This window comes from Lutjanus erythropterus, chromosome 9 (genome assembly GCF_056507025.1).
Source record: "Lutjanus erythropterus isolate fLutEry1 chromosome 9, fLutEry1.hap2, whole genome shotgun sequence".
Taxonomy (NCBI): Eukaryota; Metazoa; Chordata; class Actinopteri; order Lutjaniformes; family Lutjanidae; genus Lutjanus; species Lutjanus erythropterus.
Genome location: NC_139325.1, coordinates 20,315,334 through 20,338,460, shown reverse-complemented (window position 1 = coordinate 20,338,460; position 23,127 = coordinate 20,315,334).

Here is a 23,127-nt window from a genome sequence, read left to right as displayed (position 1 = left end):
TGTATAGTCACTTTTATATCATACAATATACTATACTGTGTATTAGAAACCTATATATAAGTACATAAAGTACATATTTTATAAAACATGGGATTATTCTAGAGCCTATCATTGTCAGTTATCATATGCGGCTGGTTGATGCTTGAAAATGTGACTTTAATAATTATAGTTTCAATTAATGTGGGTGGTTTTGGGCAAAACTATAGAGATGCAAGAGAAATACTTTTGTTGAAAAAGGGAACAGTCTCTTTAGGATTGTGTAGATACAGTTCTCTGTTGATAGTTTGGTGCTGTTTAAATAATCAAGCTTTAGTGTACTACAGAGAGTTCATCTTCAAATTTACATAACTGCACAGTTTGGGTCAAAATATAGCAAAAAGAAGAGCATGTGGTGGTGCATGAAGAATAACAAAAACATTATTTTCTATAGAGGTTTGTTTGCAGACCACAAGCCAAGGAGCTGCACACAGCTGGATTTTGAGAGGCGCACACAAGCTGCAGTGGTGTTATTTGGATGCTCACACTGACGTGCACGAGGCATACAGTGGCCCTTGCTTCCTTCCATCCACTGTAATGTGCTGGCTAACAGAGAAATACCATCTTTCTGTCAGCATGGACCCCTGTCTAGCTCTGATGACTGTTCACACAATGACAAATAAGTTACACTCCTTTTCTATCAACAGGGTCCAGGAACAATGTGCTGCTCTCACTGTGCAGGATGGAGTCAAGGAGGTGGTGGAGAAAGAATGCGCAGACTGTTGGGAGTGATAGGGAGGGTCTGTGTTGAGCAATTTTTAAAAAAGTCGTTGGAGACAAAAAGTGTGCCAAGGGGACCTCTCCATCAATCTGTCAGGGTCTTCCCTTGCCCAGCATGAGCTTCTAAGGATACTGTGTATGTATGAATGTGAGTGTGCGCAGCAGGGGGCTGCATGGATATAACACACTGCAAGTGGTCCTCCCAGATGGTTGTGTCCCACTGCTAGTGGGAGGTCTGCAGCCTTTATCTATGACAGGCAGTAGGTCTTAACATCCTCCACACACACTGCCCTGCCCCAAGCCTGAGGCCCATGGGGCTGAAGTTATGAGAGAGGCAGGGTGTCCCAGCACAGGGACAAGTCCCTGCCTCCCCTCAGTCTTTTTTTTTTACTAGAGAAAGAAAAGACCTCAATGACAGCCACTGCTTAGAAACACAGGGGACCGAAGATGCTCACTCTGTTCTCTGGCAAGGACTATCTTCACTACACTCATAAAATTAAAGGTGCGAACCAGAACCATAAAGGGTTCTTCAGCTTCTCCCCATAGGAGAATGCGTTTTGGTTCTTGGTTAAGCATTTTCTAAAGGTTACACTTGGAACCCTTTCAGGGAGTTCTACCTAGGACTAAACATACAGTAAAAGGTTGTGAAAGGTTTCACACCTAGAACCCCTTATGAGAGGCACTACAGAGAACCTTTCTATGATTTAATGGTTCCAACAAGAACCCTATTTGAGGGCTCAATCCAGAACTTGTCCACCTGCTAACAAAAACCCACCCAGGGGGCCCCTTTTATATTCCAAGGGTTTTATCTAGAACCCACCAATGTGGTGTTACATTGAGAACCCTTTTAATTTTCCAAGGGTTTTGTCTTAAATGCACCCAAGGGGGTTCTACCAAGAACCATTTTATATTCCAGGGCTTCTATCTAGAACCCTAAATGGGGGTTCTACCAAGAAACATTTTTTATATTCCAAAGGTTTTATCTAAAATGCATCCAAGGGAGTTCTATCAAGAACCCTCATATATTCCAAGGCTTCTATCTAGAACCCAACACAGGGGTTCTACCAAAAACCCTTTTTAAATTCCAAGGTTATTTTTTAGAACCCATCCAGGCTGTTCTACTGAACCATTTTATATTATGTATTTATATTAATCCTTGCATCAAAAAAGCGTTCTTCAGAGGCAAATGTATCTGAGTAAAACCTCAGTCTTTTGTGAAGAACTCTTTTGGAACCCTTATTTCTAAGAGTGTAACTGCCACACACACATGAATGCCTGAACACACACTGACATGCACAAATGCCCCGGCATGGCTTCTTCCTCCTTTGAGGGTTGAAGCTGGTCCAGAGCATCAGCACTGTTGGAGAGGCTTAGCGAGGGAAAGGAAGAAAGTCTACAAGAGGAGGGGCGAGGAAAGCTGTAAGACAGAAACTGCAAGACAGACACGCGGATGCCAGGAGACACTGAGCCACAACGCATTCCTAATCGACTTGCTGCCGACTTGCAAATCCAGCATTCTCATCTGGTCGACGCAAGGTCAACTGTGAGATGTAGTGAAACAAACTGAGGGAGACAGAGGAAGGACTGGATGAGTAACTGGTGCAGTGAGTAACTGTTGTTAATAGAGAGAGGTGACAGGATCTAGATTTAGGACAGCGTGTCTGCTGCTACATAAGGTGAATTTTAAAAGTTGTCTGCTTCAGTGTCCTCCACAGTGCCACCTTGTTACCGCTCAAATCTCCAGGAAGTCATTTTTCAGAGAGACCGGTGTGTGTCAGTGTGTGTGTGTGTGTGTGTGTGTGTGTGTGTGTGTGTGTGTGTGTGTCATAGCAGATAGGGGTTATTCTTTTATCCTTTGACCCAGATTTGAGGGAGAACTGAACAGGGGACATGAAAGACACGGACCTCCCAGCAGAGCCGGGGTCATGTGCAACCTGAACACAGGCGCACACCGGCACAGCCAGCCGAGCAGAAAACACTATTATGCATACACACAGTCCACGCAGACACACACAGCGCACAAACTCGCAAAAAAGCATGCATGCACACACACCTTCAAAAAAATTCATATGATCAAGATCCCCCCAGAACAGGACACATGGAAATTCAGTCAGACACACCTGCCACAGCTCCCACACCGAGTCCGTCCCTTCTCCCCTCCATACACACACAGCATATTAGTTCTATTGAGGGACCGTGCAATCACATGTGTGTAATCACTAATTATTACTGGCAAAACAACACATGCATATTCACATTTACATGCAAACACTGCATTCATCCACACCTGTACATCTTTGTACATATTGACAGTTGTAGCTCTGCATCCATGACATTTTCATAAGCGCACACTGATAAAATTTGAATGAGTTTAGATGCAAGTAGGCTTACAGCAGTAGTAGGTGTTACCAGTGTTACATGGCGATGGTGCATAGACGATTAAATTATTGCCCCAACAATCGAAAGTGTTATCAGTCGATGAAAGTGTCTGCTCCATACGGCTGTAGTAGCAGAAGTCAGATTTCAAATGTAACGTCTATAGCCAGACAGATACATCAGTCAGATGTTACTCATCCATACAGGCCTATCACAACTGCACTGGTCTATATCCATATCAATCTATATCAGTCAATCAGTCTATATACATTGTCTGATATGTTCCAATATGAAAACTTTTTTGTGCTTGAATAGAGTAGAATAGAATAGAATTTCATTGAAAGTTTTTTTATTTTTTATTTATAGTTATGTCCAGTTATTAAAAATTCTGGTGAAAGTTTACTGTTTCAGTGATGCTGGCCAAATAGGGGTGTCGTGTTTCTGGAAATCTGTTATTCAGTTTGACTTTCAGTTTCATTTTGTTTGTTTATTCAGTATTGACTATATAACCATAGAGACGGTGGATAGCAAGGGTCAATCAAAGAACAGGAATATATCTCTAAAAAGTGTAGCTACAGGCTCCCGTTAAGTTGTGCTGTGTCCTCTTTAAAGTGTTGTTTTTTTCAGTGGACATGCACCAGAGGGACACATGTAGCCAGAGTGCTGGGAGAATTGTGATTCTTCTTTTCATTTCGAATATTGACATTGAAAGCTAATTTCAATCAATTTTCAGTTTTTTCAATTTCAGTTGAACTTGTGACACTCCTATGGTTGACATATTGGTATTTGAATGTTTTTATTCCTTAATATTGTCATCAGCGTCGCCCCCAAAAGTCCAGTTTCAGTAAGGCCCTAGTAATCACAGCCTGGCACAAGATTGTTTGATAACTGAAAATTGTTGTACAGACTGAAATCCACTGAAAGGGCAATTATACGTAGTCCCAGCATCACCAAGGAGTTGTGGGGTGCATGCAGACATAAAAATTAGTATTTTGTAACAGCAGAACTGCTTTTTACCTCAACTTTGGCATTGCTTTACAACATGCCTGTGGATGTCAGCTATAGTTCTTAAGGTCAGTGTGGGGGACTTTAGATAGACCTCATAACTCCAAACTTATATAATGACAGACACTCTTAGCATGATTTTTTTTTCAAAGTAAAGGGAAGATCTACAGTTAAAGGTTGAAGTAAATGTGCTAAGGTTATAGATATTGAATCCCTGTAAGCATGGCAAAGGTGAAGGAGAACAATTCTTCAGTCAGCCTGTAACGGCCTGCAATAAAGTTGGTGTGGGTGAAATGAAATGGGTCTTGCAACAAGTCAGAGGTGAGAATGTCTTTCCTGTTGCTTCCAACGAAAGAAAAGGAGAGAGACAAATTGATACGACAGAGACATGGGGAGAAATAATCTACATTATTAGAGCGGAGAAGTTGAGGCAGATAAACAAGTTAAAGATTATGGTCTGTTTGTGTGTGTGTGTGTGGGTGAGTTTGCTCGTTGATACTTGACTGAATGAAAAAATAGCGAATATTGGGTGCAAACAGACTTAGAGGAAAAATTGCAGGAGCAGAATGGACAGCTTTACAGTGGGAAATGGGCAAATTTACAGGCAGAAACCTGGATACACACCGGAGACACACAATATTGGGCTTCCGCCAGTGTTAAATATGGTCCATCACCTACAACCAGATGGTTCCTCACTTCTGACCGCCACCACCACACTTCTATCCCCCCCCCCCCTGCTCAATTTTTGTCTCTCCAACAGTCTCCTGCCTCTCCTCCAGGGAGGGTAATAGCTAAATGCTGTCATTTCAGCAACTCAACTTAGTGCCACAACCGATTGTGCTGTCACAAAAAAATAGTCTTTACTCTGGATATGAGTGACAGTCTTTGGCCAGGCTTCTACAACTACTCCTTATGACCACTGAAATCCCTTAAGGTACACTTCTTGTTAGAGGTGACAAGTCAGCTTGGAGAAGAAAGCCATTACCAGAGAAGAAAGGTATCAGGCAGCCTCCTGCTGGTATAAACTGAAACCAAATACAATGGCTCCCAGCCAAGCAAGTATTGTGGGAAATCTAATAATGCCATTTCCTTGCCTTGCTAGTAATTCTCGTGAAGTTTTCTTTACCTCTTAGGAGAAATGTCGTTGGCAGGATTTTTTCTTTTAGAATTGAAGCACATGTTTTCATTCTTTTTATTCAATTAATTTATGAAGTATCTATCAAATAGCAATATCCCCTGTCCTGCTAATATTTCCACAGCATCCTTATTTTCATTTTCTAGCTGACTTTTAGAAATCCATCATCACCTACTTAGTAATTGCAGGCCTCCTCTCTTCTCTCTGGTCACAGTGAAGCCTGGGAGCTTGGCCACATGGTTCAGGGCTGGGCTACAATGCACAAGGACGAGGGGGGATGAGGAAACTAGTGGGGGTTCAGAGGCATAAAAGTTCCTTTCTTCTTCGCCCTTGCCTCTTTCTTTGAGCCAGAACAGAGGGTTGCCACGGCGATGAGGTTGGTCTGTCTCCCACGGCGTGGTCTGGGAAGAGCAGCAGCTTGCTCTGACATTTACTCAGGCTGGAGGAAACAGAGACGATAGAGGAGAGAAAGTGACATACACACACACACACACACACACGCACTCAAAGTAAGAAGAGAAAGAGGGGGATGCGTTAGCAACTGGCGGCTGCAAAAAGTGGATGTATTAAACGATAACACCTGTAACATCAGAGGGTTGACACACACATGGAGAACTGGCTGTCCCCGCCTTTATCCGAACCTTTTATCTTCTTCTCAGCGTCCATTCATCCCAAACTTCTATTCCTGGCCTCCTTTTTCATTTGCTCTCATTTAGATCTTGCCAGCATGTCAGTAAGCCAACACATATTTCCATCCTAATCGTACTCGCTGCCAAATTCATGCTCGCAACCAATGCACAGACTTGAGTGCAAGCAAACAGACAGTAAAGACACACACAAACACACACAGACAAAACTATGGCCATCCTACTGAGAGGCCAACCACCAACAATGCCAACAAGTTCTGCAGTCAAAACCAGGAAATTTGGTCAGAGATTCTAGGGAACAGAGCTAAACAGCTTTTGTTTAACATTTCAGGACCCAGGAAAATAGCTATTGAGCAGATTCCTTTATATCGCTTATCTTTTGCTATGTGTGTGTGTGCATGAGTACTTATACAGCTAGAGATGGACCAATCCACTTTTTTCAGCTCCAATACAATTCCAATATCTCAATTTGGACATTATACCGATACCAGATCTCTTTTTTCTTCATGTTTATTATTATTATGATTATTATTATCGTCGTAGTAGTAGTAAGACTGCACAAAGCTGAAACTAAACTTCAGTCTGGTGTGTAGTTTGTGTAAAGTAACTTATGTAATTGTGTCCTTCAACTATTGTGAGATGCTGTAGGATTCAGGCTTGTGACATTAACATGTGCAGCTGATATATGTTCTATTTACCTCAGTGGTTGGAAGTTACAGCAGGAAATTACATTGCACCCGAGTTGATGGTGTTCCAACATGACAAATCAGAAAAATACTTTTTTTGACCTTAATAACAACGCATTCTACAGTTTTCTTTTTTGCCATATAAACTGTGTAGCAATGTTTCCACAGACAGTACTGTGTGTAGTGCTTTACTCCTGTTGATGGACAAAACAGCCATATTGGATTTTGAGGTCAGTGTCGGTGAGGTTCCTCTGACCCTCCAAGTCAGAAATCTAACTTCAGGGGACATTCTAGTTGAAACTTCCAACTTGGAAATTCCAACTTCCCAGTTCAAACAGAACACAACAATAGGCTGAGAGATGACACTGATTTGCATAACTTCCCATGAAGCATTGGTGAGAGCTTTGAGTTTGTTATTTCATGTTTCAAAATGCGAATGTCTGTTTGTTGGTAATGCGTTTGTCATGCGTTGGCTCAGAACATGGTGGTTTATGTTGGTTTGGTGCTGGTTTATTGTTACACCATGTCATTTGGAACACCTTCTATTACATGATCCAGTACCTGATGAATGCCATTAGTCAATATCAGACCCAAGTACTAATGTTGGATTGTGTCTGTCTCATCTCTATGTACAGCCTTGTCGTATAGCCACATGTGCATAGGTCTTGGTTTGTGCATCCATCGACAGGTCAGTATTGAAGACGCTGAAAAAGCCTGTGCTGCTTGAAAACCCAGAGCAAATCAAAAAAGCACTTTTTTGTTTTATCAAAAGCTGTTCAAACACTGTTTCTGATTTAGGGAGACAACAGGAAGCCATATCAGTAAATACAAGCAAGGAAATAGAGGTATGAAGGAAATGACTGATGTGATGTGGGTATTAAAGATAAGCTTGAGTACAACATACTGCCACAGTTACAGTAAACATGTAGTGTGTTTTTTTCCTAATGGACCAGTTAACATACAATCCACAAGAGGCAGAGAAAAAAGAGAATGCACATAATGCATGTCATGCAACATTCACCACACTGCTGATGGAAGTGGCAGCATTGTTACATCCATATGTGCCACTTTGGGGAACTTCAGCAAGAATATACAGTATGCTAATGCACACTTTTCTCTTTGACACTGAAATACACAAGGCCCCTCTGTCAGTTGTGAATGAGCTTTGTATTCCCTAAGACTGGAGCTCCAGTGGAAATGTTCACTTTTAGCCGCATTCTGATGCTTCTGAATCTAAATAAAGGCAACTTCAATGGGGATACTCTTTGTTACCATTACCGGCATGAACACACAGGCATAGAGACACACTTCTACCAACATGAGAACAAAACTTTTCCTCTCAGAGCACTATACAGCCATATTTCCGGCAGATCACCCCAGTGCAGTGCACTCTGTGGCATTTGTGGTGCTCAAAGCATGAAGGAAATTTGAAAAGCTCAACAGTAACATTTCTTGAAAATAAAACCACTACAGCTATGGTAATGCAGAGGCCTCGTTGTGAACAGTTTGAGAACTACTTTCTACCAACTGTTCATCTGCATGCAGTAGGCCAAAGCTGTCAATAACAAGATCGGTGGGTTATCAAGAGCAACTGTGTCACTGTATTTACAAAGACACTTTGGTTTGTTGCAAAGTGCCAACAGGTACATTAAAAACACAATACACCAAATGCCACACATTTTGAGATGGAAGTACCCTTTATCCATCTTTGGCATTCAAAACTGCCTTTAGTGATTCTGACCTCTAAAAAAAATTAAAGAAGACTGACAAACTCAACATTGATCATTGATGCACTGCATCAAGGCTCTCTCTGCCTGCTGATTGTGGTTCATGAATGAATATTGGTCTTACTTTTTAATCTGGTTTGGTCTACCAACTCATGACAAAGACATCCTGGCAGTTAGCCTTTCGTCTGCCTGAGATAACTTTGTATGAATTTGGTGCTTAGTGACAAAACAAGCAAAACAGTCAGATGAAAAGAGCTTGAGAGCTGCTCTGAACTGCTGACTGAACGCAAGGTGCAACTGTAATAGAATGGACACTTGCCCAAGGCAAGTACAACACTATGTCTGGCTAGTAAATCTGGCAACTCGCTTGCCCAGCCGTAAGTGTAAAACAATTAACTATTAAATTATTTTGATAGATTAATCATTTAAGTCATTTTTTAATGCAAAATGACAGAAAATGCTGTTGTAAATGGAAATGTCTTCTCCATTCTCTGATAATTCTCCATTTCTGTTTACAACTGACAAAACAAAACATTTAAAGACATCATATTGCAGCCCGATATTAAACCTAACAATTACATTCTCTAGATGCCTTTATAAATTCAGAATATGTAAATTTGTTCTGTATATTAAATGTTACTGTGATCAAGTTTTAAAAGTATGTTTTATTATCAATAAAAAATGAAAAATAATATGATGGGTAAAAATAGATTTTGAGAGAATTTTTCTGAACATGCCCATTAAAAGTTAATTATCAGCAAGCATTGACCTTATGGGACTTTAGCTGACAACGTTTTTTGACTTAAATCTTTAGGACAGAGGAATAAATCTCTTAATCATCAGGAAATGTACTGTACATATGCTGTACCTAGGCCTACACCTGATTCTTTTTTATAAATCTCAGTCATCGTGAAAATGGGCACACTTGCACAAGCTTCATTTCAACTCCCACAACTATCCAGAAATGCTCTTAATCATCTGTTTGCACATCAAAACTTGTGCCTGCTCCACCACTCATTAGACCTGTGAATGAGAAAAAGAGCAAAGAAGAAAAAGTGTAATTGAATTGATTGTATTTCATTAGGTTAGAATATCAGAACAGCTGTCATTATGGCTGGTACGCATGGCTGTGGCTATTTATAGTATTCGTACTACAAATATATCAAATGTAACTGTCAACCATCATTGCATTGATATCTCAATCATCATTAGGTCTATTCTTCATCAGAGGTATACTCAGTGATACATTCATAGAATTCACATTGAAGAAAACAGACTTTACAAAGTGCTTTTCAGAATTCAATGAAAAGTTCATTAACGGATAAATAATGACTCAATGTAAATAAAAATGTTAGAATTCATCACTAATGAAGAATTTTACATTAATTTGATTAAATGTGTAATGTGTGGGTTCTGCCACTAGGACACTGTGAAGTACTGTGGGATCATGGGAGTTGTTGTCTTCAGTTAAAAAATGACCATGTGTATCTGATATGACACAAGAAGAATTCATGCTCATGGAAGAGATAATATTAAAGTTTTGTTCAGGGTACATTTAGTCATGTCCGCCAACTTCAATCCTTACTCTTTGACAAAACTGACATATTTGTGTTATCCCGGAAATTATAGCAATTGGCTATTAGTTTTACAGAAACTTATAGCAATTAGCTTCTCAGTAAGTTCTCAGCATCTGCAAGGATGTCTGTTTTATCCAGAGTAATTATCCTACCAATTAAATTATTGTAAATTACATCTAATACTTGTTAACAATATTTATTTATTTAATAAATATTTAGTTTAACCCTTTGATGCACAACATATGAACACCCCTTCTAATGCGCAACATGGGTCAAAAATGACCCGCATTCATTTTCCATGTGTTTTCAGGCTGAGTGAGTGTTTCTTTGCTGTATTTTTTTAAAATCAATTTATTTTATTATTAAATGTCCCAATTATAATTTTAATATCTTGTTTTTGATTAGTATAAGGCCAATGCTTCCATTGTCTGTTTATTATTTTAGGAATAAAAATAGATTTTGGATTACTACACCACATGGGTCAAAAATGACCCATTTTTCCAAGTGTGATTTTGAATTAAATTACTTCATACTATAACAACAATTTGCTTCAAATAATCACTTTAGCAATGCTTTGGGCCAAATAATCATACATTTTATATTTGAAATGTGTTTATTTGTCGTACACAAACATGGACATTCTGTAGACACATACCTCTGATAACAGTTGAACAGTTGATATTTTAACCATTTTAACATCTGATTTGTGACCAAATAAAATATAACAACTGATCACAGTACATATTGAATAGTTTAACAATTGTAATCTTATTTGTGACCAAATACAATAAAACACAACTGATCACAGTGCAGCAGATAAAATTGAACTGATAATTTAACAATGTAATCCGATTTGATTTAAACTAACATAACCAGTGGTGGACAAAGTACTGAACCCCAGTACTTGAGTCAAAGTATAGATACTCCTGGTCAAATATTACTCAACTACAAGTGAAAGTTGTTCAGTCAAAATTTTACTTGAGTTAAAGTACTAGATTACTTGCTTTTAAAAATACTTAAGTTTTCAAAAGTACGTTTTGAAAAATACTTAAGTATTCAAAAGTACAAATTTCAAGGTACATTTTCTAATATCAATACATGTTGTATTGTTTTCATGATGCATTTACAGAAGCTTGTAACTCTCTGAAACCATCTAATGATGCACTGACCTGCTTGTAGAACCACTCTGCTACACAGTCTATAGAAGTCTATAGAAACACCTATAAAAACTTCAACATAGAAATACAATCAAAAACTAAAAGGACAGCTGTTGACATTTTCTGATGTAACTGTATTAAAATCACATCATAAAATTAGATTGAAGCCAACTGTAAGTTGTTCTCCAAGTCTGTTAAATAACTGAGATTTCTTTCTGTCTTCAGGAGCAGTATTTTTATTAATTATGTGGTATTTTTCACCCGGATAAAAACAATCCAACTTAAGTTACTTAACTTAACTTAAGCTAACTTTAAGCTACCCGGAATAATGAATAATTATAATAACATCTTGAGATTTAATTTTGTCTTTCTCCTGCCGTCACCATTACCGCTTTTTGTTTGAATGAAAGAGGGAGAGTTTGCTTGTTCTTGTTACAGAGCGCCTGGACGTATTTCTGCTTTTACATCAGTCCCATTTGAGAGGAGCTACTGTGATTGGTTTCTTTCTGTGAGGAACACAGCATGTGACCAATTGCATTTAAGAAAAGAAGAAACAGCTGACTTCAACAATGTGCTCAGTCAAAAAGTAACAACAACCTTCCTACAAATGTAGTGGACTCAAAAGTACAATATTTGTCTTTGAAATGTAGTGGAGTGAAAGTAATAAGTTTCCAAAAAATATAATATGCTATAATACAATATAGCTAATAGTATTGAATATATTTTCCTCTCTGACAAGTAATGTACTTTTTCTCAAGGTAACTTAAACCTTATCAATTATTATACAGTTATATTTCACAAGTCTAGCTAGCTAGCAGCAGTTACTTTGACAAGTCTAACTAGCTAACTAATAGGCTAGTTATTATTCTTTCTGAGATAAGTAGTCTAATGTACTTATTTAATAGACTGTATGACTAATTCTCAAGGTAACTTAAACCCTTATCAATTATCATATACTTATGTTTCACAAGTCATCAAATGTCAACATCTAACTAACAGTAGCCTATTGAAAATGTTTCCCTTTCTGACAAGAAATGGAGCTACTTAGTCTTCAAATTACCTTAAACATAATCAATAATTATGCAGAGTTATCACATCAAATTTCTTATCAGGTAAGATGATAATTATTGTAAAATAAGACTTACATGTTTCAGGTCTTCAAATAGTTCTCCACAGTGGGCTACAGTAAATACTGTATGTTACACAAATGTGGGTCATTTCTGACCCATGTGTGAAAACTTCATGAAGACTGACAAAAGCTATGCTTATTCATAAAGGAAGAACAGAACACTTAATATGATGATTTCTGCTAAATAAAACAATTAAAATTTACTGAATAGTTGGATAAATAAATGATGACATACATAGAATATAAACATTCAGCATAGAAACACTCAGCCATACATGAAATAACATGGGAAATGGATATGGGTCATTTTAGACCCATGTTGCGCATTAGAGGGGTAGTGATATAAAAAGTGTTTTTATTCAAAATGTAAAAAAGAAAAATATACAAGAAGGATGAATTATGATCAAAAACAAGTTAATTGAGGAATACCTGGAATGCTGAGTAATAAAATTAATTAATTGCAAAGATACAGCAAATAAAAACTCAGTCGGGTCACTTTAGACCCATGTTGTGCATCAAAGGGTTAATATTTGTTATATTAGGTTACTTATTAAGCAAATGTTTTTTTGTTGCATTACCTTTGCAAAATTAGCATCCTCTTTGATTCCTTGTAGCTAGTTCCTGCTTCCACGAGCTTCTGAACCAAAGGGGAAACCCAGTGATATATTCTCTCATGAAAATAGCTCAATGTACATTTCAATTTAGATTTCATTATTTTCTGTCACTTAAACTCTAATTATGTCCTTGTTCCAAGTGCAGCTGGACAGACATGGACATTTCCTCATGAAAGGAAGGATAATGGATTTGTACGTCAGATAATGTGAGTCAAATGCATTCTCTATCTATCTATGTTTATGTCTTTGCTTGGTGTTTTTTCCTGTGATTGTTAAATGTGCCTACATTGCTGTGTGTGAGATATTGGAGATTATACATACTGTAGCTTGTTTTCCTGAGCTCTGAAGTTCAGCTGTTCTCCACACAGACAGTCAGTAGGGACAGAACCTGCAGTACTTTGAATAATTTGGAATTTCTTCAATTTTGCATTTATTGGTTGTTCAGTGACCTGTTGTTGACTGTGTGTGATTTATGAATGAGCCTGTGCAGAGGGTCTACTGGTTGCTTGTAAGAATTCCTTCATGCTTGTTTGTTTGTTTATTTGTAAGCTGTGCTGGAACTAGAATACTGTAGGCCCTGTAGACTTTTCATATGCCACGTATGAAGATAAAGGTGTGTCAAAGTCATGCACTTGATGCATGCATTGTCTCTTTTGGGTGTGAACATGAATCAGTCAAACATGTTTGGTAAAAAAGTTTCTACTTTACAGCTTATTATTTCTTTGAAAACTTGTCTGACTTGGCTTCTGAACCAATGAAAATACTCAGTTCCATACTATTTTGAAAGTATGTTACCTTGAGAGGCACCTGGATTCGTGAGAGCCTAACATCATACAAGAATCCATCTAGCCAGACTCTAAGCTATCCGTCAGTGTCCACAGAGGGACGGCAGCTGAGAGCATGGTTTTGGGCGTGCCAACAACAAGAAGCATCCATGGAAGCGACTCGTCTAGAACAAACAACGGATGCTCCTGAAGAGGATAGCACGGATACTGTGACAGCATCAGTTACATCAGAAGTTCTTAACTGAAAGAATGGCAATGAAAGCTCTGATCAATGGAAGATGTTTTCGTTCTTCTTCCAGCCGGCTGTGGCTTTGGTTTGGTGAGTTGATCTGATTAGTGGAAATTTGCCCATAGTTAGCAATTTTTTATTTTTAGTTTTTGAAAGCGCTTGCCCTTTTCCAAACAATTTCTATGGACGGCTTCCCTGATTTTTTTGTCTAATAAACTTATGACCGACTGAAAGTGTTGGTGGTGGGTCTATCTGTGGGGACCCTGCACTCTACCAGGAAATTCTTATTTTCTCATATTTTGCTGTGCTCAGGAGCAAAATATGTTGAGTCTAAAGTCGGAGTTTTTAGTATCAGTGTCTTTTAACCTGGCTAGATCACCATGGTTAAAAATAAAAAGTTGTTGAGGGGGACGTTCATAATATCAATCAAATCAAAGCTGTATAATGAAGAAATGTAACATAAAGTAACAGCAGCACAAACTGTATGCAGAGTAATTTTTTTTTCCTGTTTGCTTCAGGTCATATTAACACTTAAAATTTACAGTTTATCATTCACCCACTAAAATAATGATGAAGCAGCTACAAACCACTTTGAATACTATTTACTATTTAAAGTCTGTTTTGCATTGCTCATACTGCAGCTCAGAACACTGATTAGAAAATTGATTAGTCTACCTTATTTATCATGTAAAATCTTCAGTCAGCTAAACTCATTTTACTTTAATTTGGCCAAAAACTGAAGTGACCTCCACATCTCTGCTATCATGGGACAGTGTCAGATCGAGAGCATCATGTTTAAATCTGCTATATGAAATTTAACTGTTTAATGTGCAGTTGTCATGTTAGAAATAAACAGCAGCATTAAGACCGCATTGAGATGATCAGTAATTTTCTGACAGTATTCCGCTTCTCCTGCCTTATTTGCAGCAACACTGTTGCTTTTTTGCTGTAATATGTTTTTTATGTTTTTCCAGAGCTCTTAACAACTTGGTCATTTTGACTGAAGTGGGTAGCCTCCAAAAATATACATTCTCCAATGGAACTCCTGAAAAACTTGGTATTTCACCCAAATGGGCGTGATTTTGTATTTTGCAGCATTGCAGGCTTTGGGAGTCAGTTAGGTCTCCTGTATGTTTAAGCTTTTGGGTAAGGCAAAGATTAGGTTAATGAACAACTTTTTAGGTTACAGTTTTGCAAGCTTATCCAAAAAGTTACAAGACAGTCCAATGCGAGCAAGCAAGAACGCACACCAGGCACACAACACTCTGTGTAATGCAGATGTAAGATACCACCATGGGGGTGGAATACCAAGTGTTTAGCGGAGTCCCATTCTCAGACAGATTTTTATTTTTTCAGTTTTGTAAATTCTGTGAGATACATGCAATTTTGGATATTAATGACTACCTTGAATGTAACTTATATTTATAGGTGAAGTTTGAAAATGCACAAAGTATTGGCTTTGAAGATAACATGTTTGTCTCCCCACAGTTTAATTGTACCTGTTTTTAAATTGGTAATACAATACAGTATTCATGTAAACTATATTCTGATCCCCATGCAATGTCATTAGAATGTCAGTAATTATTAGCACGTTACCTTCTGCAAGTAAACACAGGAGTGAATTACAGGGAATGGCTGTCATTTTCCTTGTGCCTCAAACTTTTATTACATATTTAAAAAATAAACTTAATTTTAGAATTTGTCATGACATGTTAAAATGGAAGACAAAAGCAACAAAGACAAAGCAACAATTCACCTGTTAAAATGCACAGTTATGCCCCAAGTAGGATCCATCAGAAATAACAAAAATCATAAACAGGGCTATGCTATTATTTTTGTTATGAAGTATTTCTTTCTCTTTTATCTAGATGATACTCTTTTCACTCGTAGACTTGGGCTCCCTGGGATGATCACATGCTGACTTGGTCATAACTTCATTTGTGCACTCTCTGTCTGTTCAGTACATGTGGTCACTCCCACAGTGATATGGGGATAAATGCGGACCAAACGATGCTTTGTAGCAGATTTATCCTTCTTTGTGTATGATCTTATCACTTGCCGAAGGCACTTTGCTACAAACCAATGGGGGTCTCGAACTTGTTCCTCTCTGCCACGTGTCCTATCTACCCCTTTGTCTCAGGGGGTCAGTCATTCTGCCGAGGCTGAACTCAGGGGGATAGAAGCAGCAGGAGTGAGATGAGCCTGGAGGGGATCTTCTCACCCTGAGACGAGTGATAACTTCGCTGGGACTAAGTTATGCTAATGCATTCATCTCCAAAAGCACCGTGATTATTTAGAGTTCCTCACCAACTGTTTTAGATTTTGCTCGCTTGCTATTTTATGCAAAGATGCTTTTTTTTTCACCCAGCGCTCCATTGGCACGGCGCTTGCCGAGCTGAGGGAGATAAGAGGGGAGAAAATTCAGAAGATTGTTGAATTCTTTGCCCTTATTTTAATGTGCCCTTGATGTGTGAACGAATGCAAATCAAAATATGTCTACTTTTTTTCCTCCTGAAAATATCGCATGTTGCAATTTTACAAAATGACAGTGGAATGGAATAGAGCAGATGATATTGCATACAGTATATCATTTCCATTATTTCTCTGGCCCTCTAAACTGCCCTATGTTTTATTTAAAAGGTTCAACACTTTCACTTTAATCCATACAAACTTGGTGTATTTCTGTCCTTCCTCCTGCATCAGAACTGAACCCCCTGTTGTCCCATTTGGCCAGTTTTGATTCCACCTGGTGCTCTGCATGTCGTTTTGCGGTGAGGCAGCGTCCTGGCCTGGTTGTGGTGTTCCTGTGAAGCAGCATCAGGGGATATCAGCATAATACCAGACTGAATATGTTAGAGAGTAGTCCCTCTAATCCTGAGCACACTGTAATCAAAGGAGACTGGGCATCCTACTACTGTGACCGCACAAACGCATGCCATTGGTCTGCTGAACTATGCAAAGGTGTGTGGGTGCAGGGAGGGGGGAGGATCGGGAGGGAGAGGGAATGGAGGTTACAGGGGTCTGAAGAACTGAAGGACTTTTTGGGGGAGGCAGAAAAAATTATGGAGAAAACAGACATGAGGACTTTAGTCTGTGACTTGGAGCTGCACACAGACTGGAGACTTAACTTGGACTCATACTCAAAAGATTTAGGACTTGAGTTGGACTCAAAATTTGAGACTTGTGAATCATTTTAATTTAATTTTTTTGGCACATTAGCATTAAGGAAATGACAAGCTGAATGTAATGTAATTCCTTTTGGATTTGGTGTGCACAGCCACAGATGACTGTAAGTTGAAGCACCAACACATGGTGAACACACCTGCAGCTGCTGTGCAATGTGTCATCACCTTTAGCTATGATAACGTCACACAAAACCCAGACAGAAGAATCACTAAATATAGCGTCTACCGGGATAAAGGCTGCTGGATCGACCACATCAATCTTTATCAGGCACCTGACAATGCACATAGTTGAGTCACTTTGTAAATTAATGTGAAAGTTAGTCCTAGTTAGGGCAGGGTGATTTGGCTTCTAAAAAATGTGTTGATATTTTAGGCTATTCCACATGCTACATTATATATCTCAATATGCACATTTTTTGAAAATAACATACAGTCAACTTAAAAATGGTGCAAACATATGATGAGCTTATAGGATATGATGCATTAATGCCCAACAGTGTATAAAGAAGGTAGTGCAGGGTGATATGGACATTGTTTTTCCAAAATATAGGCTAAACCTAATAAGATTTTTGACAAATAATCACCAGAAAGTTTACTATTGTTGCAAATTTTGCACATTTTCCCTCACTGATAGTTAGGATAGAAAATGCTAATAACTGATTAACTGGTTAATCATTAATAATTAATAATTATGCTGTGGCTTGGCGTGATTTCATACTGCACTGCAATGGCTTGTTTAAAATGATCATACATCAAACAACTAATCAATGCTAATAATGTATGCTAATAGATAAAAGAGTGATGATAATAGAGAGCATGCTTTGAATTCCTCAGATATATGCAGTGTTCTAAGCAGACCAAAGACATGCAGTTGATCATTACAACCATAAGAGACTTCACCTCGACTTGCTCCTCAAAGACTTGAGACTAGACATGGCGTCAAACTCAGGAATTTAAGACTTGATTTGAACTTGCAAAAAATGATTTGTGAGCATTTCTGGAAAAGAGGAAATAATGATGTATCAGAAGCAGCAGGGGAAAAAAACAGTTTCAGGAGTGAGGAGGAGGTGATGGTCAAGAAACAAGGGGAAACAGAAGAAGAAGTTGCAGGGAGATTTAAAAGGATTCTGAAGGCCTGTGGGGATTTGCAGAGAATTTGGAGGAGATTTCTGGAAATGAGAGCACTGCCCAGATGCGCTGCAGAAAGCAGCATCTGCAGCATTAATTACAATAGCCCCCCTCCCTCACCCCCGCCGTACTCTGCCACCTGTTTCCTTTCAATGGCCCCACTATACGTGAGTGAAATCCAGGAATCCACATTCAGCACTATGGCTGATGCAATCGCATACAACCTGCAACATCCCCCTCCCACCCCTCCATCTCCACCCATTCACTCACACACATGCACAGACATACACCACCACAAACAATTCCCCGGGGGTATCTTGATGTCTTATCTATTAGGAAGTGAAAGTGAGAAAGAGAGCAAATAAAGGCTCTCTGTCACCTAAGATGTCTTGTCCATGCGGTTCGTTTCTTCCTTGCTGCTGAATTGATTTGGTGAGTCAACCGCTTCACTGATGGAGAGATTGTCTGCCCCAAGAGGACAGAGGCGCACTCTGTTTGCGGTCTAACGTGCACGTTGCCATGTCAGGGCTGTGTTGTGCCAGTGTTGTGGTTGCTACATATTGCTGCTATCTGAATCCCGAGATTACATCTGCTCAGCTGGGATTGTTTTCATGCTGCTCTCATGGAAGGATGGTGAAATTGTATCAGAGATTAAGCTCAACCTATTTCACAACAAATTCTGGCCAGCGATGAGCTAAGATGTGGGTCGATCTTTACCTTCTGAGGTCTTGGGGTAAGAGCAGGACAGTGCCCATAAAGTATCACAGATAGTAATACAGTTTGTCTCTAAAAGAAAGATCTGCAAAGAGGATTTGTGGTAAAAAAGCACGAGATCAGTTCTCAGTGTCTGCAGATTTCCCTCATAAGACCAAGCAGTAAAGGCCTGGCTTATCTGAATATAGGTGAAGGATTGATGGGGGAGGATGCAAAAGGAGTACAAGCCTCTTATAACTGAAGATCTCTGTCTAAGAGAGGGCACGCTCATGCGACAGACCACACCTCCCTGTTTAACCTGCAGGCTTCCAACTCTATTACCCCTTCTGGCCGAAACACTGCTGGGCTTTTCTAACTGATCAATTAAATAATTTAGTGGCAATTTAGAATTTGCTTGTTAGATGCTGAATCAATGGTATGGATCCCAGAAGTCAGAGTTACATCTGAGACGTGGCTGTCGAACCAGCACCATTTAGAAACAGCAACAACATCTGCATATGCAATACTTTTTCTAAAGCAGAGCGATATGGACTGTGTCAAATATCACAATATTTTTGACGAAATACCTTTATGTCAATATTGCAACAATACTGTAGAAATCACTATTGGTGCTTTCACAAAATAATGAACACAGTGAGATTTTTTTCTATGGCATGTCTTGTCTCTGCTCACTTTCTCTCTTCCTCGGGTGGAGTCTGGGGCAGTGTGTTCAGCTGATCTGGTTGTGTGTTTGAAAGATACTGATTGTATTTTTTTCATTGTCTGATGTGTGTTTCAGCAATAAAGCAAAAAAAAAAAAAAAAACAGGTTAAAGGAAGAAAAGTATTTGAAGTACCTATACACAGCCGTTGGCATAGCAGTCCGTAAATTTGACCAATCATCGTAGCTTCCCGCGAGTTCCACCAATCCGGGGGTCAGAACCCTGTGTGTGATTTGACAGATTGTCAGAGCATTTTTGACAAACAAAAAAGTAAATGAATATTTGAAGAGTCAGAACTGTTGAGAAGTAGGTAATAATCAGTTACCAGTATAGACTCAAAAATATCTATACTGTAAATCCCTATTTTTTTTTTTTTTTTTAACAAATTATACAAAAATAAAAAAAAAACATAACATCTGACTGATATAATAACTTAGTGGGTAAAGGCAAATAATAGAACAGTTGGAACAGTCTGGTAAGTTTAGAAAATTACATCACTTTACTGTTCTATAGCTTTTAAGGCAAGGAAAAGACAACACTAATGTCATATTACAATATAACAATATCCAAAGTCTAAGTCTCTCTCTCACACACACAAGCTCACTACACACACTAACACACGCAAAGCAAAGGAAGATATATAAACTAAGATCCACAACAGAGGCAGGAAGCTGCAGTGAAAATAATATCAGCTGTTATAACACTAATGAACACCAACACAGAGGCAGAATGGAGATAGAAAACTACATTTCCCTTTTTTTTCCGCTTGACCTCCTGCTGAGATTCAGAGGCTTTAATTCTCCTGGTGATGTTGGGATCCAAACAGCTACAGTGAATAAACAAGATTACCCATTTGGACATGCCAGTAAATCTTATCATATTGGAGCAGGGAGAGGGGCTGGGAAACAGGACCAAAGCAATAAGGTTGACAGAGGCCAAGACGCGGGCAGCCATGGTTGCTGAACACAATTCCTTTCTCAAACAAATCTTCCTATTTCCTTTTGTGACTTAGTGTAGATTTTGTTCTTCGGCTGCAGGGAGGCAGTGATGTTTCATATGTTGTGGCAGCAAAAAATTATCACTCTTCATAGGCGTGAAGCATGTACTGCTGTATCAAACGTTATTCTCCGTCAGATATTAATCACCACTGGATTTGCAGGAAGGCTTCATTATACGACCAGTCATTTTTCTTTCCTCCCTTCTCTGATTTCATTTCAGACTCAAAACATAAAATCTCTGCAAAAAACGGGGCTGTCTGAAGGTTGCTGCAGCTAGAGAAAAATATCTTTTCAGAAAGCCGCACAGCCATTGTAATTGAGGATGCTCTCATCAGTTCGAATCGGATTTGGTGGAGATAAAAAGGCGATGTCTTACTGGATCTCTATATGCTTAGATTCTAGTCTAATTGTCTTGCTCAACGTAAAGCTATACGGCGTGGAAGGAAGCCTCTTGTTGTTAAGCGGCCTTGTGCCAGATTTGGGTCTTAGCGTGAGGCAAACAGAAGCTGTGCTGTAGGGCTGGGCGCGATGAAGGTCGGGGGAAGTCAGAGACGGCACAATGCACCCCCCGGCTCCACCAGGCAGACACAGAGGCAGCCGATGGAGCTGTGCCACACACTGGTTAGTCAGGGAGTGATTCTTGATTCCATCATGAACATCATGCCTCATCACGATGAATTCTTGTGACTGAGATCATCAGAGGCAGTTTTTATAGGACCATAACCTGTAAATAAGATGATTACAGCAGCAAACATAATGTGGGCTGGGGGGCTGGGCAAGAAACATCGCTGCACTAAGCATACATGACAACAACAGTGATAAAGGATTTGGGGCTTATGAGAGCAGGAAGATGTGGGACTTGTTACCACAATATATTTGACATGAACACGCAAAAAAAGATTATGGGAAAAAAAACTGTAGTACCCCTCCACACACACAAGCACACTTGATATAGGGATGACAAAAAGGGGGGAAAAGAGATTTTTTTTTTCTTTCTCTGTCTCTGAGCAGACGCTGATCTTCTCAAATCCCTGTGTATCTCATGTTAAATCCGTGTAATGTGGATTAAGACCTGTTGAAACATATATATAGTTATATCACAGGAACAGATTGGGGCGGACTTCTTTGCCAAATCCTTACTTGTTTGCCCTGGAAAAAAAATGACATTACTGATGTGGATGGGCGATAGAGCAATATGCCAAATACAATCAGATGATATCAGGTTGTAATACTGTTTATAAACTGTAGGAACTATCCCTTTAACATCTGTGGGAGGTGAGGTAACTTAAGGGAATTAATGATCAGGATTGTTTTTGGCGGTATTTGTTTTTTATATGATTTTTCCGGTCACTGTGAAAAATAGGGCTGAGTATTGCTTAAAGGACGAATATGTAAGACCACAGCATTCAGAAATGAGTACTGACAAAGTACTGACATCGCCACACCACTTGACTTCTAGCCATTGTGGTAGCAGGCCAATCACATATAACATTAAATTGAAGAACACTTGTGATTAGCTGCGATCAAAACCATACAAATAGTCGTGTTTTTTCTCTATCTGGGAAAAAAGGAATGAATGCAGGTATTATTTGACTGGACTACTCCTTGGCACAAAACTACTCTGTTCTGGGTTATTTTGGTCGATACCTTAAAGATTTTGAGTACTGATACCCAGCCCTGGTGATGAGGTATCCAAAACAAAGACATTGCTGCTTGGTTATTTTTTTTTTTTTATCAGTTCACTATGTTCACTATTTCTCAATCGATCATTCAAAAAAACATTTATCATATACCAATTACATGCGCTGTGACATTGAGATGAATTTAACATTTTTATTGCAAGTAAAGGTAAGGAAACAGCCTGACTGTGGAACATAGACTCAAAAAAAGATAATTCACATGCACATATGCAAGATATGTCCACACACACTCACACACATACAAACATCTATGATGCTATTTAATCCCCTGCATCACCCGCTGTCCATTAGAGCAAGCTGTTTCTTTCCCAGCATGCCACCAAATCCTAGGAGGACATTATCCCAGGACATACAGTATGTTTCTGCAAAAGCATGAGACCCGCAGAATGTACAAAATACATTTATAATGAAATTTAAACTATTTCATTTCAATTTTATACACATGAGGGCAAATTCCTGATCAGTGGTTATTTATTGGATCAAATGTTAATTTATTGTGTATTACAGACCTGCTCTGCCCTGCACAATTGCCATGTATTATTCTATCAATATTTCCAAAACAACAAACCATGATTCTACCAACAAGTGATTTCCACATTCCTCCAGCAACCCAATCGCATGTTCCTTTTTAACTAGGGGCATTATGTTCACTATGGGCAACTTTATGTTCCCTAAATTTACAGTGGGAGTCAGTGTGCTTTTTTTTTTTTTTCTACTACAGAGCCACCGTAGTGACGTGCTAGTGACCCTATGTTATTTATCTGTATAACATTATAAACTCACTCACTCTCACTTGCATTTCATTGCAGCCATAAGTGACATGAGTAGGGTAAACACAGGTGCTACAAATGATACTAATTAAGATCCTGTTCCATTTAG